The following is a 7,192-nucleotide window of genomic DNA, read 5'->3' on the forward strand; positions in this document are numbered from 1 at the left end:
TTTTTAGAAAAAGATACCTATATTACATTGCAGCTTGACTTTTTGGATACTGATTGTTTCACTAAAAACATATTTGAGGACTTGACCAAATGCAATCAGTGATGCATGCATTGTGCCTCCATTTTCTGTAATGCCCACCAAAAAAACTAAAACATTGTCTTTGCTTTTAAAAGAGGGAAAGGAGTGAGACCTCAGATATAATCAAGGAAACATTATGCATCTGGTCTTTAAGTTCTTCAAACAATTTTGCTGTGCAGGATATTCTTTCATAGGAGGAATAACTGAAGTTTTTGGTGCTCATTTTTTCACTCATAGACTATAAGGTCAATGTGAAAAAAATTAAAGAATAAAAATCAGATTTAAAAAATTTAAACAAACCAAAATCCCCAAGATCTTGAAAATGACATACATATTATTGTGTAGTCCTGGGCACACAATCCTCCACTCCCAAACCCAGGGAAAATTAGTCAACATACTGTTGAGTTCTTCATAAAGGATTTGATTTCTGTGAGCCAGGAATTTCATCCATTTTAGCACAAATTTTCCATGAGCCATGAATTTCACCCATTTTAGTGCAAAGTATAGAAGAGATGCTTAGAACAAGAGCAGGAGACATGCAGTGAAGATAATTAGTGATAAACAGAGAATAAATTCTTTCTCAGTAGTGTGTACTTGACTGTTAATGCCAATGATAATTCATCTGACTTACATAATATTCACTTTGAGAGAAGAGTCTGAATAACTAAAGGAAAACAGAGGCTGAAGTCATGATAGTCTTGATACCAAAATAGAATTAAAATGAGACACTAACATGGGAGGTTCAAGACCTTCTGGAACCCAATTTCTGTGCCAGGTTTCACATTCTCATAGCTTCATGGTCCTTTTCTTCTAAAACAAATCTATCAGCTGAGAGAAGCTGTCTTTCAGTGCATCCATGTCATTGAGGAGCAGGGCTGCAGAATCCAGCATTTTCCACGTGCGAGTTTTTGTTGTTGTTTTTATTTTGCAGTGCTGGGGATTGAACCCTGGGAGTTGTACTTGCAAGGCAAGCATTCTACCAATTGAGCAATTTCCCCAGCCCTCAAAATATCTTTTGATCTCTTTTATTGAGTGAGCTGCTGCCTTGTCTTGATGATTGGCCAATATTAAAAAGGGTAAAGTGCATAACTGTGGGTGCTGAAGAGCTGAGTGCAGTTCATTTCTAGCAGTTCCTAAATCATCCTCTGAAGAAGCACTGTCTAATACAAATATTACCCCTTGAGATCCTTGTAAGTAAGGGCTCCAGTTTTTCCGGATATTATCCGCCCCTCCAATTTCTTTCCCATTCAAGATGGCATTCTGGAATGGCACTGCTTTTATACTAAAACCTGTGGTTGACATGACATTCTCTGGACATTCACTGCAGAGTTTTGACAACAGACTGGTCTTGCCAGAACTGGTGAGACCTGTGCAAACCAGGTCATGTTCTGGTCATGCAGGTGGTGGTTCCTTGCAGCAAAGTGCTCTAAAACACGTGTAAGTGCCAATTCTACAAACAGCAAATGAGATCTGGATACATTCAGACATTCTCAGAAAATCCATGTACAGAAATGCCTCAGTTATCCGGAGATCAGACATCCAGCAGCCTAAAGCATCCGGAATGGCTCCGAACCAGGGAAAAAAAAAAGCAGCATCTCTGGCTGCAAGTGAGCAGCTCCTCGTATGCTGGAATATTGCAAGCATTTAAATTCACATTTATTTGCAGTGATTTACTTATGTCAATATTGGGAATATTCAACAGGACAAAGATCTTAAAATTTATCTAGATGTCAAGCATTCAGTTGAATTACCTCATAAATGCAGTGACTGCTTGATGAAGTTTAATAATAAAAGGGAATTAATAAGTAACCATCTACTCCGGGAAACAACTTGATTATTCTCCTTATCTTGACTTACATAATGTTCTTGTAAAATAATGAATTCAACTTTGTTTTTGGAAAAAAAAAAGTATATGATGAAATGATATTATTTAATATTTAAGGAACCACCATAACTCTTTTGAGAACAATAACCCAACAGGAAATATGAAGAATGGGAACAGATAGTTCACATTAAATCAAATTACAATTGATACATTAATTTGTCTCTATTTTCATTAAGGAAATGAATAAAAACAACAATACAAGGTAATTTTTCTTTTACTAATCATCTTGAGAAGAATAATGTCTAAACACAAAAAGAGGCTTATATGTAGAGATATGGATGTTTTTAAGTCTGATAGTGAATATGCATAATTGCTTCATCTTCCTAACAGGTCAATTCTATCCAAATTACATTCATACAGGTTAAAAATGCAAGCCAGCACCTGATGGCACACTGCCTGTAATCCTAGCCACTCAGGAAGCTGAACCAGGAGGATCGGGAGAGTTCAAAGTCAGTCTTGGTAAAAGCCCGGTGATACACAACTCAGTGAGACTCTGTCTCTAAATAAAATAAGGCTTGGGTTGTGGTTCAGAGGTCCCATGCCCCTGAGTTCAATCACCAGGAATTGCCCCCCCAAATGCTGCAAAATATTAATATAAAACAATAGTTTCATCCTCTGTAACTTCCAGTTCTAATACTTGCAAAAAAAACTCAGTTTCATTTGCTGCAGTAATTTCTTCTTTTATATACCTCTGTTTATAAATAACATGTGAATACTTGTGCTTCCTTCTTTATTAATTTTGTTCAATAGGCATTTATTTCAATTATTAGTTAGATTTATATTATGATTCAGCTCTCCATCCTAGCTCAACATTGGAGCAATCCATAATCAAACACCTGTAATTGTCCCCTATTCTTATATTTACTAATAATAAAGTATCACATTTCAATTTAAAAATATGTTTATATTAAGCTTATTTTATACTATTCAAATAAGAAAAATTCCATTTTTATTTTTTATGTTCAGTTACTTTTATTATAGCATCATGCCAACTTCCTTGATGTCCCCTGTGTATTTCCACCTCCCTTTATGACCAAATTATGTGTTACAACTCTATTTCCAAAATTTTCCCAGTGTAGGAATTTTTGTAGTATACTCAAAGTGCATGCTTTAGTTAACACTTTTTTTTCATTTCAATTTTATCATCTTCTTTCCTTTATGTTTGCATTTTTCTACCACAGTTCCTATTTAATTAGTTCTAATGTAGGCAAAGACTAAGTATGGTTTTTGCATATCATTTAGCCAATATTCAGATTATCTTAATAATTCTTACATTTCCCTTATTTCATGATTTTCCTATCTTAGTTTATTCCTACATTTTCTAAACATATCCATTAACTGTATACAAAGAACAACTGAATGTATAATTTTGAAGTCACTTATGGATGAACATACATTTATATGTGATTAGTAACTTTCATGTGAATAGGCTTACATTAATGTCACTTCCTTCAAACTTTTCCAATATTGTCAAGATTCTAATCTTGCTTTTGTAAATAAGAAAATACTTGTGATTCCAGAAACTTTGTGAGTGACATTTGTTTCCCCTATTGGAAAAATTTCAAGATTTTTCTCCAGTGTTCTGAAACATCTAAATGAGTAACTGTGCAGGGGTACAGGGACATTCATGGCATCAGTACATGTATGTTATAATATTTTAACCAAGGAAGAAATTCTCCCCAGAGAGTCAACTAAAGCTTACAGTATGCTCAGTTCCTACTAAGGAGTGGTTCTATACATTTAAAATATTTGATGTGTTCAGTTTTTACATTTTATTTATTTATTTATTTTGTACTAACTCTTCCCTGATAATAAATGCAAGGTTATTTGCTAGAATACAGTTGTGAACTGTGCCTCATTTTGAGATAGGAGAGGAAATCTGGGATTCTTGTTTCTTCTCTAAAAAATTTTGAGTTGACAAATAGCAATTGTATGCATTCATGGGACACAATGTACTGTTGATATTACTTTTGTCATATACAATAAATTAACTGTAAACATTATCTATACCTTCTCATTAGAAGTTCTAAGGCATTCCAATTTTGATAGTTTTAGAATTTTGGTAGTAATGACTTATCACCTTATCTCTCCATTTGAGGTTAATGTTTCAATTAAATTAAATATCATCAATTACCACTACATTATTGCATTATTGCTCATATTATTATTTCTTAAATTCATTTTACTTTCTCATTGTTTATATTATTTCATCATATCATGCTTCCTTTATTTTCATTTGACTTGTTTTCAGAGATATCAAAGAAAAATAGTCTTTAATCCCTTTGTGGTTAAATGAAAACTGAGCACCATTTTAAAATTTAAATAAATGGACAAATAGTGAAATTAAATATGCCCAAATATAAGTTACAACTTTCGTTCATATTACCCATTTGTCAGTGTACAGCAAAGTTACAGAAGCAATATTTAAGTTTCCTTGGGTCTTTTCCAGAAGGATCTGTTGCCAGACCCTCTGAAATGGTAACTATTCAGTAGAGAATGTATTTATCTACATCCTCTAAAGTGTAATCAGTACTGCTTCTAAAGTGAGATTAATCTTTAGACACAGTGAAACAATGGACCATCATGTGGAGTAAATGTCCTGACATCATGCTGTAGATGGAGCCCTGGCACACCCAAACTTGCCCCTAGTCTGTTCCCACAGTGTTGTCCTCTGTAGATGGTGTCTCTAGTCATAGAGTGTGCTGACAAAGTAGATGTACTTAGTTTTGAAAACAGGTAATTATCACACACTGATTTTCTGATCAGTAGGATTAGGGTAGACTGATCTAGTGAGACAGTTATTCCCAGGAGATATAATAGTATAGTGAGTAAGAAGCAGAAAAAAAGACTTCAAAATTGTCCAAGTAAAGTCTTCTTTGAGTGAGAAATATATCCATCACCTGAACTGGGATAATGTTTTTTTCAGGTGTAATGTGGCAATGTGTGAAGTTCTGCATTTCATGTAAGCGCAGGTTACCATATGTCAATTCTACCCTTCAGGTCTTAAAAAAAAAATCTAGTTTTTGTTATTTCTGTTTTCCTCAGAAATATATTGGTAACATTCCATTGAAAAATACTTGATGAAATAATATACCACAAGCCCAGAAGGAAAAAATGCAGAGAAAATATCCAATAATAGAAATGAACTTCCTAGATGCATATTTGTCTAAAAGTATAGAATTATAGGAAACAAAATAAAATAATTATAAAACAAAGATTTTCCTTTCAGAATAAATATAATTCAAGTATATCCACCATTAATTTATATTTTTATTTCAATAGTGTGATGGAACATCTAGCAAGTATTTCAACAGGATAATAGGCATAGGGCACTGTGTCTGGCTACAAGTTAAAAATGTTTGAACAAACAGTCTGGAGGTCTCAAAGTTTGTGAGATCTAAGCCTAAAAAATGATAGAGGAGGACCTGGCTTTAAGTGTCATAGTCTGCAGTGAACATTCTTCACAAATTTTATCAACTAGACTGATTTTGTAGAAATTTGGTTTGTGATGACAGGAATGTATACATGTACAGAAACACAATATTTTGGACATGTAAGGTACTTTATAAAATATTAATTTCTTCTTCTATCACAGATAAGTAAATGACAAAAATATCTTAAAACCAGAATCTCATAGGAGCCCCAGTAAAACTGCTAGTAGCTGAAAGTTACTGAATGATACAGTTAAGTTGACTAAATAATATACAACACAATCCCACTTTATAAGTGGTATACATAGAAAAGCAAAATTATAGATACCAGAATATAAAATATAATGAAAGGGTACTCCTTGGAAAATTTATTCCTATTAATTGGCAAAACTGTGTTTACATCAGTTGAGCCAGTTAGGTATTTGAGTTTCTTTATTAAGCAAAGCAATATTCAATAACTCTTTTCACCCTGTAATAAAAACCAAAGCTGCTTTCTAAAGAGAATGCTAAAAAATAGGCTACCATAAACAGGATAAAAATTACTACTAGATGGAGTGACATATTTGAATATGAAACAGACATGAACCTCCCAATCAAGAAGTTGTTATAAACACAACTTTCCATGTCACCCTTCAAGATGGACACCTTAAAGTCATAGAAGTGTTCAGAGAAAGACCAAAATATTAATAGGATGCAAATTGAGCATAAACACATGGCAGTCAGTGGAGATGAAGCAAAGTCCTACGATTCACAATTCTAGAATAGAGTTCCTTCCTGAGATTTGAAACTGGTACATGATATAAATGTACCAAATGGCAGGGTGGAAGAGGTGCTCCTGACCTATGAAATATAGGAGAAACAGGCTGTGACTCTCAAGAATCAGTGTGTGTACATGTGTGCATGTGTGCATGTGTGTGTCATTTTGTTATCCTTTAATTCTTAAGTATTCCCCCAAATCTCATGTGTTCAAGGCTTATTTCTCAAGGCAGCAGTGTTCAGAACAGGAGGGGCATTTGGAAGGAGAATGCTTCATGAGGACTCTTACTTATCAGTGGATTCAACTATTGAAGTAAGCATAATTTAAGGGCTACTGGAAAAAGGTGGAAACTTTGAATTGGGGCCTAGTTGGTGGGCAAAGTTCTGGAAGGTGAGATTTTGAAGCCTATTTCTTCTGCCCAGCTCCTTTCTTCTCAATGTCAGTACTCCCCCCACATTCTATCTCTATCTATATCTCTGTCTCTCCCTATCTCACTTTCCCTGATTGCCATGAGGGAGCTTCTTTGCTGTACCAAATGCTCTCCACCATAATTTATGCCTTGCCATAGGCCCAAATAATGAGTCCAAGAGACCATGATTTGAAACCTCTGAAACTGAGAAACAAAATACATAAAGCATTCCTTTAAACTATTTTAACCAAATATATGGTCATAGTGACAGAACGCTTGCTAATACATAAATATGTGTGTACATACACAAACATGATATATATATATATATATTTCAATAAAAATGTATCTATGTATCTATCATCTGTATAAATTTACCATGATAATTTGCTCATGTAATTATGGGGTCTAAGAAGTACCATGATCATCCAAATTTTCTGGAAGCTGGTAACTCATGAAATACTCTAGCACAACTCATTCTTATTATTTAAATGTGTATCACTGGGAATCCAATGTGCATTTCTAAAGCAAGAGACAATGATTTGAAGTATCCCAGTTTAAGCAGTAAAACAGGAAAAGGAAGAAGGAGGGAGGAAGGAGGAGAAAGAAGGAAGAAGGTGTCAAAGAAGGGA

The 7,192-nt window shown here is 34.1% G+C and overlaps 1 pseudogene; it reads right to left on the reverse strand.

The window, feature by feature from the left end:
- Positions 1-856: 856 nt before the first annotated feature.
- On the reverse strand, positions 857-1,617 carry LOC124973135 (ADP-ribosylation factor-like protein 15; annotated as a pseudogene).
- Between the last annotated feature and the right edge of the window lie 5,575 nt (positions 1,618-7,192).

The sequence above is a fragment of the Sciurus carolinensis genome (genome assembly GCF_902686445.1).
Source record: "Sciurus carolinensis chromosome 14 unlocalized genomic scaffold, mSciCar1.2 SUPER_6_x, whole genome shotgun sequence".
In the NCBI taxonomy this organism is placed as follows: Eukaryota; Metazoa; Chordata; class Mammalia; order Rodentia; family Sciuridae; genus Sciurus; species Sciurus carolinensis.